Source organism: Bubalus kerabau, chromosome 22 (genome assembly GCF_029407905.1).
Source record: "Bubalus kerabau isolate K-KA32 ecotype Philippines breed swamp buffalo chromosome 22, PCC_UOA_SB_1v2, whole genome shotgun sequence".
In the NCBI taxonomy this organism is placed as follows: domain Eukaryota; kingdom Metazoa; phylum Chordata; class Mammalia; order Artiodactyla; family Bovidae; genus Bubalus; species Bubalus kerabau.
Window position 1 is genome coordinate 49,301,105 of NC_073645.1, and position 14,222 is coordinate 49,315,326.

The 14,222-nt window shown below is 43.0% G+C and overlaps 1 long non-coding RNA gene across 1 annotated transcript; it reads left to right on the forward strand.

Annotated features, from left to right (window-relative positions):
- The first annotated feature begins 1,305 nt into the window (after positions 1–1,305).
- Positions 1,306–6,032, forward strand: LOC129636645 (uncharacterized). The gene is made up of 3 exons (XR_008707052.1): positions 1,306–1,562; positions 3,520–4,057; positions 4,855–6,032. It is a non-coding gene; the product is annotated as an uncharacterized LOC129636645 (long non-coding RNA).
- Positions 6,033–14,222: the final 8,190 nt, after the last annotated feature.

A 14,222-nucleotide genomic window follows, 5' to 3' on the forward strand; every position in this document is an offset into this window, starting at 1 on the left:
GCGAATTGATCACTCAGTATTGTGTTGATAGGGAAAATGCTGCAATATATACTTCTGTACATTTGGCCAATTGCTTGTAATGATGAAGCTCTAGAAGCGATAAAACTGATAAACAGGTAGACACATTTAAAATGTCAACATCTGCCGCTAAAGTGGCCTCTGAAAAAGTCACATCCCTTTTGGAACACTGGATATTGCTATCTTTTTCAATTTTGGGAATATGGTAGATAAAAATCAATATCATATTGTTTAAATTTACATTTTTTCATTTTTCATCATGGGTAAGAATAAACATTTATCTTTCATCTATCTATCAATCTACCTACCTACTTACATACATATACACGTTTGGAATTTTTTTAATGAATTGCCCTTTTATGTACTTGGCCCATTTTTCAATTTGATGTCATTTCTTATTGATTTTAAAACTTACTTATGTAACAAGCTATTAAACATTTGTGTCATATTTTGTAATTATATTTTTCTTTTATTTGTATTTATTAGCTTGCAAATATCTTTAGTTTTTATCCTTCAATTTTTCTGGCTATTAGGTCATGGGAAAGAAAGTGTTTCTGTTCCAAGATAATAAAAGGTTTTAAGACTTTATTTAAGTCTTTGATCCAGGACATCATCTCTTGCTGAGTTAGATTATATCCTCAAGTGTATTTACATAAAGGTACATCAGCCCTCTTTGCATATTTAGAATGTCCTTCAGCTGACTTCTAATGTAAATAACAGCTTATTGAGTATACCATTTTGAGGTTAGCATTTCTTTTTCTGTCAAAATTTTGTAGACATTCGATTGCTTCATTTTTCATTGGAATCTTATGTTATTGAGAAACCTGTCTTTAATTTTTTTTTTTTTTTTTGCTTGTGAGTCACCTGTTTCTTCTTATTGAATATTTGTAAAATTCTTTAAGCTTCTTTAACAGTTCAGTTTGAAAGTTTAAAGTTCAGTAATCTTACCAGGATAAATCTCAGTATTTATCATTCTCTATTCATTGTCTAGGTACATTGTCATGGTACTTCCTTGAATGCTCTCTTCTCTTAAAGTTTCATTATCATTTAATTCTACTTGCTTATTTTCAAATTCACAGAACTCAATATCCATATCGAATATCCAGCGTCTATCACATTTGGATCACTACCTTACTCTGAATTCCCTGGAACACACAACATGGGCAAAACCTCACAGCTGCCCTCTGTTTGGAGTGGAAGCCCAGGACAGCAAGGATGACGGGGGATTGTGAGCGGAGCAAAGAGGGAGGAACAGCAAACTCAAGCTTGTGCCGTCATCACACAGCGCCGCCGGCATCCTGTGGCTCCAGGCACCGCTGGTCTCAGGACACGTCACTGGAGAAGGGGAGGGGTGCAAGGCCCCTGTCCGCCGAGTCTGTGGCCCCACTGGTCTGCTTGCTCCTTCCCATCAAAGCTTTTCCCCAGGAATACTCCCTTTTCTGCACTGCTGGTCTGTGTTGTTCAGCCCCTCTCCCCAACCCTGCCAAGGCAGCTGCCAGGGAAACCAGGTGCCCTGTCCCAGCGTGGATGCTTCACCTAAGCCTGTAAGTGGGGAGAGCGGGAGCCCCTCCAGATTCTGGGGGGGGTGGGGTTGGATGCAGATGCAGACAGCCAGTGACAGGAGGGGACACGGCCAAGGGTGGGCCTGGGGCGGGCCTGGGGCCGGGGGCATGTTGGCTGCGCACCGGTGCGCCTGCCGCCTCTGGTCTGGGAAGTCTGACCCCACGTGTGCAGCCCAGACACTGGGGAACTCAGCCGCTGGGCCCAGCGTGACCGTGGTCTCGGCCCTTCTGTTGCTTTGCTTCCATATTTACCTGCAGCTTTTCATTCCTACCCTGAATGTCACTAGCTTGGCTTCTGTAGTGTTGATTCTGGTAACTGCAGCATCGAAAATATTTCTAATTTCTGCAATCAGACTGTGTTTATCTTCAGGCCAACAGACCCATGTTAACCTCTTTCTTTTCTCTCCTTTCACTTTTCATCTTTTGTCCTGTTTTACTCTCTAAGGAGATGAAGAAAATTATCTAATTTGTTTGATTTCCAAAAATGACTGCTTTGGGATATTTGCTCTCGTTCTCTTTCCTTTCTCTTGTTAAAAAAAAATAAAATTTTGGACTTCCCTGGTGGTCTAGTGGTTGGGACTTCACCTTCCAAGGCAAGGGGTGCTGGTTCATTCCCTGGTCAGAGAGCTGGGATCTTACATACCTTGTGGCCAAAAGGCCAAGGCACAGAGTGGAAACAAAGTTGTAGCAAATTCAATGAAGACTAAAAAAAAAACAACTTTACAATAAATAAATAAAATAATATTTTAAAAATATTTGAAATTTAAATATTTTAAAAATTCAAATAATATTTAAGATAATCACTTCAAACAAAATAATTGTACATTTTGAGTGCTTACCATGGCAAATATTTTGTTAAGCACTTAGCATAAGTTACCTTGTAATCCTCACAACTGCAAGGTGACATCCATAGTATTATCTCAAAGAGGCATAGTGAGATTAATTAAACTGCCCAAGGTGACAGAGCGAAAACCTAGAGAAGCCAAGGCTTAAACCAGCTGTGCCTGACTCCAAAGCCTGTTTTCATTTACTGAGTGCTTTCTACGTATGATGTTAGCTACACCTTCCCAAATAGGCCACATATTGCCTTTTTAACCTTGTTCTGTTTGTCAATTAGCGGCAGAACCTCAGCCAGGCGATTGCGCTGCATGTGGTCAACTTCCTCCTCTGTGACACCGCATGAGTCGTGTTCTCTCCAGCTCAGAGCGACCTGCCTCTCTTTCACCATATTCTGCACTGCAGTCCCTAATCTGGACTCTGATTTGGGTTGCTACTCATCCAAGATTGAAATAGCGAGGCTGCACTCTTAGCTCCTCTTCTGCTAAAAAGAACTCTTGAAAACTGGGCTCAAATGCCGCATTGTCCCCATAAAATTTTTTCAATTAGGCAGGGGAATGCAATGAACCACCAGTTACTAGAAGCAGGAAAAAAAAAACAACTAGAATTTTGCCTTCCAGAGACTGAAGGGTGGAACACAGCTTTGGGGTAGATGGTTTCTTTGTTGTAGAAAGAGCCACATCAGGAAATCCTCTTGACCACCACATGTAGGTCAAGTACTTACTCTGTGTCCTTAGCAGAGCTCCAGACTCCAGCAAAAATGCAAACCTTGGGTGAGACCAGGGTGAGACGGGCTGTCTCAGTAATCTAAAATGCTGTCCTGTTGTAGGGGGTACAGGCGGGAAATGTGTGTTTACAGCTCTGCAGGTTAAAATAAAAAATGCAAAATTCTTTTCATTGGCAGCTTCCTCGGGTTTTCCAGAGATGAAATCTGAGGATGCTAGGCGTGTGGGTAGGGACAGAGCTGGTGAAATGGGTTCTCCATTAGGGACCACAAGATGCCTGATTTTTAACCACCAAGCCCAGTATCTGGACTTTGTTTTCAGAAAGCAAGGAGATGTTATGAAGTGACTTGGTCATGATGTTCTTATATTTTCTCTAGATTTGGGTAGTGACCCAGAGAACTGCTGAGCTCTTCCTCACCCACCTCTTTGTCTGGGAACCAAACGGGAAGACTTCACTTCGGAGATGTACACTCTTTACCACCTGTGGTCCCCTGGGGCTCTGCCCCTCTTCCTCCTGGACCAGTCAGCATATGAAGTCCCCTCCACAGGATGGGCTGCAAGCATGAGTACCTGAAGCCCAGACTTTTACTAAACTTGCCTGGAAGGAAAATTCCCTTTCTTCCATGGTCTTGGGCTGTGAGAACAGGTCCTGTTGGCAGCCACTTTTCCATGTTAGGAGTGGACATTTAAAATTTTTAAAACTAAAAAACAAAATTTTTTGGACACACTATGAGACATGTGGAATCTTAGCTTCCCAACCCAGTGATCACACCCACACCCTCTGCATTGGAAGCATGGAGTCTTAATCACTGGACTGCCAGGAAAGTCCCAGGAGGGGACTTCAAATGGTAGTGGGTGATACAGGGACATGGGAACAAAGCCCAGAGGAAAGGAGGAGACCCCAGAGTTTATAATGTGGGTGCTAAGTCACTTTAGTCACTTTGACCCTTCGTGACCCCATAGACTGTAGCCCACCAAACTCCCTTGTCCATGGGATTCTCCAGGCAAGAATACTGGAGTGGGTCACCATACCCTCCTCCAGGGGACCTTCCCGACCCAGGGATCAAACCCATGTCTCATGTTTCCTGCATTGACAGGCGGGTTCTTTACTACTAGCGCCGCCTGAGAAGCCCGAGTTTATAATGCCTGAAGTCATATCCACCCAACACTCTTCTCGATGCGAGCCAGTAAAATTCCCTTTCACTTCAACAGCTTTACCTTAGCTTCCTGCTGCTGGCAAACTTTCAACCATACCCTGGGCACCTCTGCAGCTTGGAGTGAGAACTTCATTGTTCTCTATTTCTGCTGAAGTCAGATGTCAGCCCTCCTTCCAAGGTCTTGGTTTCTACTAAATAACTTTGATGTTCTCTAATAACTTGGCCACAGTATTTCATTTGCCCAAGGAACCTGCCTTGGGGTGTTGTTTCACTACAAATCTTACATAAAGCTTTCAACAACCAAAATTAATATATTTTCTTCTTGGGCTTCTCCAGTGGCTCAGTGGTAAAGAGTCTGCCTGCAGTGCAGGAGATGCAGAGACTTGGGTTCAATCCTTGGGTCGGGAAGATCCCCTGGAGAAGGAAATGCCAACCCACTCCAGCGTTCTTGTCTGAAAAATCCCATGGAGAGAGGAGCTGGGTGGGCTACAGTGCATGGGGTCACAAGAGTCGGACACAACTGAGCGACTAAACAACGATAAATCCTCCTCTTAGGTTGGAGACTTCCGTCCCTTGGCTGCAAAGCAAAGGCTAATAAACTCCAAGTGCAAGAATGGGTCTAAGAAGGCTCTGAATCACCCTTCATCTCAAATGTGCACTCAGCTTCTGCCTGGTATAAATTGGGAGCAGTGAGGAATAATAAAGGCGGTGGAATCTTCTGTGATAAACTCCTGCCAAAGAGCATGAAAGACGGTGACATAACAGACGAGCAGGAGAAGGAGGAGGAGGAGACGTTTACAATTTTTTGTCTTATTTTGTGGGTATAACCATAAAAAAGTAATGTCTTCCATTTGGATCAGGCTGTTATTGTTTTATTTCTTGAGGAGAGTTCACTTACAATATCTGAATTGACGTGGGTAGAAAGGATATTGCAATTTCCATTTCACAGTTGATGAAACTGAGATCCTTAGGAATAAGCCAAGGACATATAACTAATTAGAAATCTGTACTTTGTTTGTTTTAACCTTTCAAAAAATTATTTATTTTTCATTAGTCATCAACTTATTGACGTATAATTTATGTATGATAAACTGGATTCATTAACTCTATAGTTATCTGACAAACATATACATCTGTGTAAACTCTACCCCAATTAGATATAGACCTTTAAGTATTCAACAAAAATCTCTTGACCCTTTTCACTCTTTCCTTGAAGACCCTTCCCCTTCAGCCCTCCTAGCTTGGGTACTTTTTAAAAAATTTATTTATTTTTAATTGGAAGATAATTGCTTTACAAATATGTTGGTTTCTGCCTTACGTCAACATGAATCAGTCACAGGCATACCTATGTATGCCTATACCTATACCTCTCGATGTTTTAAACTTTTTATTTTGTGTTGGGATATAGCTGATTAACCATGCTGTGATAGTTTCAGGTAAACAGCAAAGGGACTCAGCCATGCATATACATGTATCCATTCTCCTCGAAGCTACCTTCCCATCCAGGCTGCCACATGACACTGAGCAGAGTTCCCTGTGCTATACAGTAGGTCCTGGTTGGTTTTATCAACACACAGAGCAGTGGGTACACGTCCATCCTGAATTCCCTAACCGTCCCTTCCCCACCCTCACAACCACCAGCTCCTTCTCTAAGTCTGTGAGTCTGTTCTGTAAGATCAATTGTATCAAGCAATCTGTACTTTTTGAGTAGTCAATTCTGTGGCTTCTCATCATAAGCACTGTCTGTTTCTGAATTTGCAGATGACATTAACCTTTTATATTTCAAGCAGAGCATGTACGAACTTGCCACCGAGAACATGGAATCTCTTGTTCGTAATCCCAGAAATTTCTAATTTGTAGAAGGACTTCCAAAGGGCCAGATGTATGTGTTACGCTTTCATTGGTAATTCCTAAAATTAACTACTTTCAAAGGCTACATTCAGTGTTTTAGAAGAACTTTTGGAAGATTTAAATCCTTATCCATGCCTCTTTAAGGTGTTTCATACCTCTTTAAGGTTACCATTTCAGAGGCAGCACATTGTATCAGGTAGAAGGGACAGATATTTGCAAGATGACAGGTGAAGTACAACGGTACTTTAATTGACAAATAGAAACAGCTATGACTTTGCAAATAGAGTGTAGGTGGGAGGATCTCCCTGGGCTCCTGGCCTCAGATCAATGAGCAAACTTGTGTGGGATTGGGATGGAGGCGCCCTGGGTTCCATCTCTTCTCTGTCAGCATCCTGGGCTCTGTCTCGTAGACCTAGGGGCAGTCACAGCTCACCATGGACTCATTGGCAGCCTCGGGCACACTGCTGTTTTCTCTAGCCTTTAGTTTCCTATTTGGCAAAATGTCCTTAGCAACAGAAACTATTTTGCAAGTTTTTTTTTTCAATATTTATGTTATTGAGCTATAGTCTTTTAAATTAATTTTCCTTGGAGTATACTTGACTTACAATGTTGTCTTAGTTTCTGCTGTACAGCAAAGTTAATCAGTTATTTTCTTGTTTAGCAGCTAAGTTGTGTTCAACTCTTTTGCTACTCCATGGACTGTAGCCCAGCAGGCTCCTCTGTCAATAGGATTTCCCAGGCAAGAATACTGGGGTGGGTTGCCATTTCCTTCTCCAGGGGATCTTCCCCACCCAGTAATCGAACCTGAGTCTCCTGCATTGGCAGGCGGATTCTTTTCCACTGAGTCACCACCCACTCTTTTCTAGACTCTATTTCTGTATAGGTCATTACAGAGTCTTGAGGAGAGTTCTCTATGCTATACGGCAGGTTCTTGTTATCTATTTTATATATTTCTTGCTAAGTCCCTTCCGTCATGTGTGATTCTTTGCAACGCTATGGTCTGTAGCCCACTAGGCTCCTCTGTCCATGGGATTCTCCAGGCAAGAATACTGGAGTGGGTTGCCATGCCCTCCTCCAGGGGATCTTCCTTACCCAGGGATTATGTCACCTGCACTGACAGGCGGGTTCTTTATGACTAGCGCCACCTGGGAATCTATTTTATACATAGTACTGTGTATACTGGGCTTCCCTGGTGGCTCAGACAGTAAAGCGTCTGTCTGCAATGCAGGAGACCGAGGTTCAATCCCTGGGTTGGGAAGATTCCCCTGGAGAAGGAAATGGCAGCCCACTCCAGTATTCTTGCCTGGAAAATCCCATGGACCGCAGAGCCTGGTAGGCTACAGTCCGTGGGGTCGCAAAGAGTCGGACCCGACTGAGCGACTTCACTTCACTTCACTTCACTGTGTATACTACTGGGAGTAATATACCGTGTGTGTGCCTGTGCTTGGTCACTCAGTCGTGTCCAGTTCTTTGCGACTGCATGGGCTGTAGCCCACCAGGGTCCTCTGTCCATGGGATTCTCCAGGCAAGAATACTGGAGTGGGGTGCCATCACCTTCTCCTAGTCAATCCCAATTTCCCAATTTATCCTTCACCATTTTCTACCTTGGTAACCATAAATTTGTTGTCTACATCTGTGACTCTATTTCTGTTTTGTGAACAAGTTCATTTAAACTCTTTTCTTAGATTCCATACGTAAGTGATGACACATGATATTTGTCTTTCTCTGACTGACTTTACTCAGTATAACCATCTCTTTGTCCCCTCATGTCATTGCAATTGGCACTGTTTTCGCTTTTTTGTGACTGATATTCCATTGTGTACATGTACCCCATCTTCTTTATCCATTCCTCTGTTGATGGACATCGCTGCTGCTTCCTTGTTGTGGCTATTAGGAAAAGTGCTACAGTGTTCTTTGGAAGGAATGATGCTAAAGCTGAAACTCCAGTACTCTGGCCCCCTCATGCAAAGAGTTGACTCATTGGAAAAGACTCTGATGCTGGGAGGGATTGGGGGCAGGAGGAGAAGGGGTCGACAGAGGATGAGATGGCTGGAAGGCATCACAGACTCGATGGACGTGAGGCTGGGTGAACTCTGGGAGATGGTGATGGACAGGGAGGCCTGGCGTGCTGCAATTCATGGGGTCGCAAGGAGTCAAACATGACCGAGTGACTGATCTGATCTGAACTGACAGTGTATATTGGGTATGTGTATCTTTTGGAATTATATTTTTCTCCAGATATATGCCCAGGAGTAGGATTTCTGGATCATATAGTAGTTTTATTTTTGTCTTTTAAGGAACTTCCATACTGTTCTCCATAGTGGCTGTACCTATTGCATTCCCACCAACCATGTGGGAGGGTTCCCTTTTCTCCACACCCTCTCCAGCATTTATTGTTCATAGATTTTTTAATGATGGCCTTTCTGACTGGTTTGAGGTGATGCCTCATTATAGTTTTGATTTGGATTTCTTTAATAATTAGTGATGCTGAGCATCTTTTCATGTGCCTCTTGGGCATTGGGCTGGTAAAAAATCTGCTTGAGATGTGGAAGACCTGCGTTCCATCCCTGGGTTGGAAAGATCCCCTGGAGAAGGGAAAGGCTACCCACTCCGGTATTCTGGCCTGGAGAATTCCATGGACTGTACAGTCCATGGGATCGCAGAGAGTCGAACACGACTGAGCAACTTTCACTTTCACTTTCGGCATTTACTGAAGTATAGTTGATTTAGATTGCTGTGTTAATTTCTGATGTACAGCAAAGTGATTCAGGTATACCTATATACATACTTTATAATATTCTTTTCTATTGTGGTTTATCATAGGATGTTGAATATAGTTCTCTGTGCTATACAGTAAAATTTTGTTGTTTATCCATTCTATATGAAAACCTTACATCTGCTCATCCCAACCTCCCATGGGGGCAAGACATATAAAAACTCAGTATGAGGCCCGAGACCCAGTCAGTACTCAGCAAATGTTGTCACTTTTGGCGTCATCTTAGCCCAGCACCAGTGACATCAGCATCATTGCTGTGGTCCTTGTCATCAGGCTGGTTGGGTCTGTCTTTCGGGAAATCTATCTGGCTATCTTCCTGTGGTCTACCACAACTTGGTAGATCAAGGAGTCTGTGGCTTTGCTTGTCTGCCCATGATGGACATGCCTCAAGCCTCGCACACAGGAGTCAGAATAAAATATCTTAAGAGATATAAATTTTCTAATTTATTTTCTGTTGAAGGATAATTGCTTTACATAATTTTGTTGTTTTCTGTCCAAACTCAACATGAATCAGCCATCAGTGTACATATATCCCCTCCCTTTTGAACCTCCCATCCCTCCCCCTCTCAGTTGATACAGAGCCCCTGTTTGAGTTTCCTGAGCCAGACAGTAAATTCCCATTGGCTATCTATTTTACATACGGTAATGTAAGTTTCCATGTTACTCTCTCTCTCCATACATCTTCATAAGAGATATACATTTTTACACTAATGTTTTGTCTCATGTCATTGCAAGCCAAGTGACTCAGTTGTTCTACAAACACTCGACTTACAAATTTGTGGGTCGTGTGGGCGTTTTCCATTTTATAGCTCTAATCCTAAGTGGCTGGAAATCGGCCTCCATGGCGATCTGTAGGGATGGCTCTGTTTTTCTTTCACTCTGCTCCTCACAGGGCTCTAACCCTGCACTGCGCAGCCCGGGGGAAACTTCAGGACTCTATTTTGCTTGGAGCTAAATCTGAAATCTTCCTTTTGCCCTGAATCTGCTGACTCATGCCTCTGTGTTATGATCAACTGTATTTTTCAAAGAAAAACAGCTATGCCTTAGAAAATCCCTTTGGATTAAGAGAACCCCCTCCAGCTGGGTATTTTCACTAAGAAAATACTGGTGCAAAGTGCTACTGAAAACTTTTGAATCTCCAAGATATGTGACTTAGTGAAAGAAAAGAAAGCCTTCCCCCCACGGTGGAATGATCTGAGACAGATGGAACAAAACAGGTTAAAAATCAAGAGTAATAGATTTAAAAAATCTATTTTGCTCTTCTCTCCCTCCTCTTCTCCATAGTAAGCCACTCAAAAGAAGAAAAGTAATTATAAAAGTTAGACTATATATTTTGAAAACTCATAAGCTTTTAGAATTCTTATAGTGGCATGGCTGTGCGGGATTTCTATTTACTTTGGGCTACAAATTTTCTATGCTTAAGTTATATGCACAATATTCTTTTTCCACATTTAGTTGTAGGATGGTACTCTAGTTTGCAGAAAATATTTACAGCTAGAAAAAGAAGTATATATTACACAATAGTTAATGCAAAATTCTGTTGACACTTACAGCAATTCTTTGTGAGTATAAAGTCCAATTTCTAACTTTCGTGAAACTGCAGACACAACCCTCTGAGGGAGGCGGTGGTTTTTGTTTTTGGTTGTTCTGTAATTGGTTTTGGGATTTGAAGCAAGAGAAGCCACTAATACAAACACTGAAACAATAATTCTGGTTTCTTGGGATATAGGCATAATCGTGTAACAAGATTTTCATATTATTTGGGACCAGGAAAAACATTTGGCTTATTGCATGACAATCAGATCCTTGGTGAAGTAAGACACATGATTACCTACTAATATACTAGGATCTGTCATGACCTTCTTCTACTGTATATAATAGGATTCAAAGAAGAAGGAGGAAGAGATGGAGAAAGAGAAGATGAACCCAGTCCTCAAGCAGTTGTCACCAAGTAGGAGGCTTGTTGAAACATTGCATGAGCAGGTAAACCAGTGCAGAAAGCAATGTGATGAATCGCCCTTGGTTGTCTCCATGTTCCACAAAAGAACTTTTTCATAAGCAGAGGAAGAAGCTTCCTTTATAAGGGCAGCTAGATCTCTCATGGTGGTCAGTCTCCCTCATCCTGCTGGCTCAGCAAGGTATGTCCTGGGTATTTCAAGACAACTTTAATGCAAGCAGACTCTCCTTTCCTTTTTTCTCCCCTTCTTTTTAAGACCCTTATTACTTTATTTTACTATTATTATTTGTCTGGCTGCACCCCACAGCCTGTGGGTTCTTACTTCCCTGAGCAGGGACTGAACCTACGCCCCCAGCAGTGCAAATTCGGAGTCTTAACCACTGGACTGCCAAGGAAGTCCTCCCCTCCCTCACTCTCACTTGAATCACTGCTCCAGGTGAGCCCTGGGAAAAGAACAACACCAATGGAAGAGGCACACTGGCCTCCCAAGATGTTTTGGCTTCATGTGCTGGAGGAGAACCACAGGAAATCATAACAGCTACTCCCGAGGAAAACCGAAGGATGCTTGCTGGGGGAGGGAGGGCATTGGTTAAGACTCTTTTGGCGGCAGGTAACAAGAACCCAACTCAAACAGGTTTTAGAATAAATGTGTTACAAAGATATGGAGTAATGACTGGCTGAACCTCTGAAGCCACTGGGAGCAGAGCGTCGTCTCAGCCAGACCCTCTCTGTCTGGGTAGCTCGCCTCCATTCTCCCTCTGTGTTGGCCTCATCCTTTTTAAATTCTCCACAAGAGCTTCCCTCACGGAGTTCCCATCCATGCAGGGTAGATGGATTCTTTACCACTGAGCCCCCTGGGAAGCCCCATAAACCACACTGATGTATGAACAAATCTCATTTATGGGTGAAACCTGATGCAGAGGGGCATTTTCAGAAGGCAGCCATTCACGGCAGACCGTCCCATGGAGGGGCACTATATGGAATGCTGTGCACTGATCTTTCATTTCACTGAGCCTCCTGTAGAGTTACAAAACATCCAGATGCCAGGGCAAATCAGTCAGGAAGAACAATTAAGCAGCCAGGTGCTTTCCTGTCCTGTGTGTTGGCCTTGGTCATCAGGGTTGGTCATCCTTGATATCTACACACCTCCCCTCAGGTTTTTGGAATCGGACAGTGGCCTGAGCATTGGAAAAAGATGCCTGGTGCTTAATTACATGTGTCAATGTAACTGGGATCAGCAACGCCCAGGTAACCGGTAAAACCTTATTTCTGGGTGTGTCTATGAGGGTGTTGCTGGAAAAGATAAGGATTTGCATCAGTAGACTGAGTGAAGCTCTCTCCTCACCAATATGCGTGGGTATCATTCAATCTGTTTATGGCCCAGGGTGAAGGAAAGGCAAATGCTTTCTCTCTATTCTTGAGCTGGGATATCCATCTTCCTGCCTTCAGACATCAAGCCCCTGGCTCTCAGGCTTCCTGACTCAGGTTGGATTATACCACTGGCTTTCCTGGGTCTCCAGCATGTAGACAGCAAACTGTAAATCTTCCAGCCTCTGCAACCACTGCGGCCAATTTCTCATGGAAGAAGAAGCCATCAAGAGTGCTTGCCTCAGGGCACATACCTTTCCCTGGATTCCTGGCCATGTACAGCTATGGGCACATTTGGCCTGAGTAGCCACTTCCATTGGGTAATTAGGAAATCCTTAAGTAATTTCACAGCTATGTATATCCACAGAGCACACTGATGTCCAAGGTTCAATATGCTTCTCTCATTTCTTGCCAGGTACAAGTTCGATGCCAGTTTTCCAGCCTGATGCAAAGGTACAGCATCTGCAATTGTCTGCTTTATGCAGCACATGTTGTTGTTCAGTCACTAGGTCGTGTCCCACCCTTTACAACTCCGTAGACCACAATACGCCAGGCTCCTCTGTCCTCTGGAATCTCCCTGAGCTTGCTCAAATTCATGTCTGTTGAGTTGGTGATGCTGTCTAGCCATCTCATCCTCTGCTGCCCTCTTCTCCTCTTGCCTTTAATCTTTTCCAATGACTTGGCTCTTCAAATCAGGTAGCCAAAATATTGGTGCTTCAACTTCAGGATCAGTCCTTTCAATGAATATTCAGGGTTAATTTCCTTTAGGACTGACTGGCTTGATCTCTCTGCAGTCCAAGGGACTCTCAAGAGTCTTCTATTGCACCACAGTTCAAAAGCATCAATTCTTCAGCATTTAGTCTTCTTTATGGTCCAAATCTCACTTCAGAACATAACTACTGGAAAAGCCATAACTTTGACAATATCGACTTTTGTTGGCAAACTGATGTCTCTGCTTTTTAATATACTATCTAGGTGTGTCAAGCTGGTTTTAGAAAAGGCAGAAGAACCAGAGATCAAATTGCCAACATCCACTGGATCATCAATAAAGCAAGAGAGTTCCAGAAAAACATCTATTTCTGCTTTATTGACTATGCCAAAGCCTTTGACTGTGTGGATCACAATGAACTGTGGAAAATTCTGAAAGAGATGGAAGTACCAGACCACTTGACCTGCCTCTTGAGAAATCTGTATGCAGGTCAAGAAGCAACAGTTAGAACTGGACATGGAACGACAGACTGTTTCCAAATAGGAAAAGGAGTACGTCAAGGCTGTATATTGTCACCCTGCTTATTTAACTTCTATGCAGAGTACATCATGAGAAAGGCTAGGCTGGAGGAAGCACAAGCTGGAATCAAGATTGCTGGGAGAAATATCAATAACCTCATCAAGGTATGTCATCATATGCAGATGACACCACCCTTATGGCAGAAAGTGAAGAGGAACTAAAAAGCCTCTTGATGAAAGTGAAAGAGGAGAGTGAAAAAGTTGGCTTAAAGCTCAACATTCAGAAAACAAAGATCATGGCATCTGGTCCCATCACTTCATGGGAAATAGATGGGGAAACAGTGGAAACAGTGTCAGACTTTATTTTTTGGGCTCCAAAATCACTGAGGATGGTGACTGCAGCCATGAAATTAAAAGACACTTACTCCTTGGACAGGAAGTTATGACCAACCTAGATAGCATATTCATCTAGTCAAGGCTATGGTTTTTCCAGTGGTCACGTATGTATGTGAGAGTTGAACTGTGAAAAAGCTGAGTGCTGAAGAACTGATGCTTTTGAACTGTGGTGTTGGAGAAGACTCTTGAGAGTCCCTTGGACTATAAGGAGATTCAACCAGTCATCCTAAAGGAGATCAGTCCTGGGTGTTGATTGGAAGGAATGATGCTAAAGCTGAGACTCCGATACTTTGGCCACCTCATGTGAAGAGTTGACTCATTGGAAAAGACCCTGATGCTGGGAGCAAT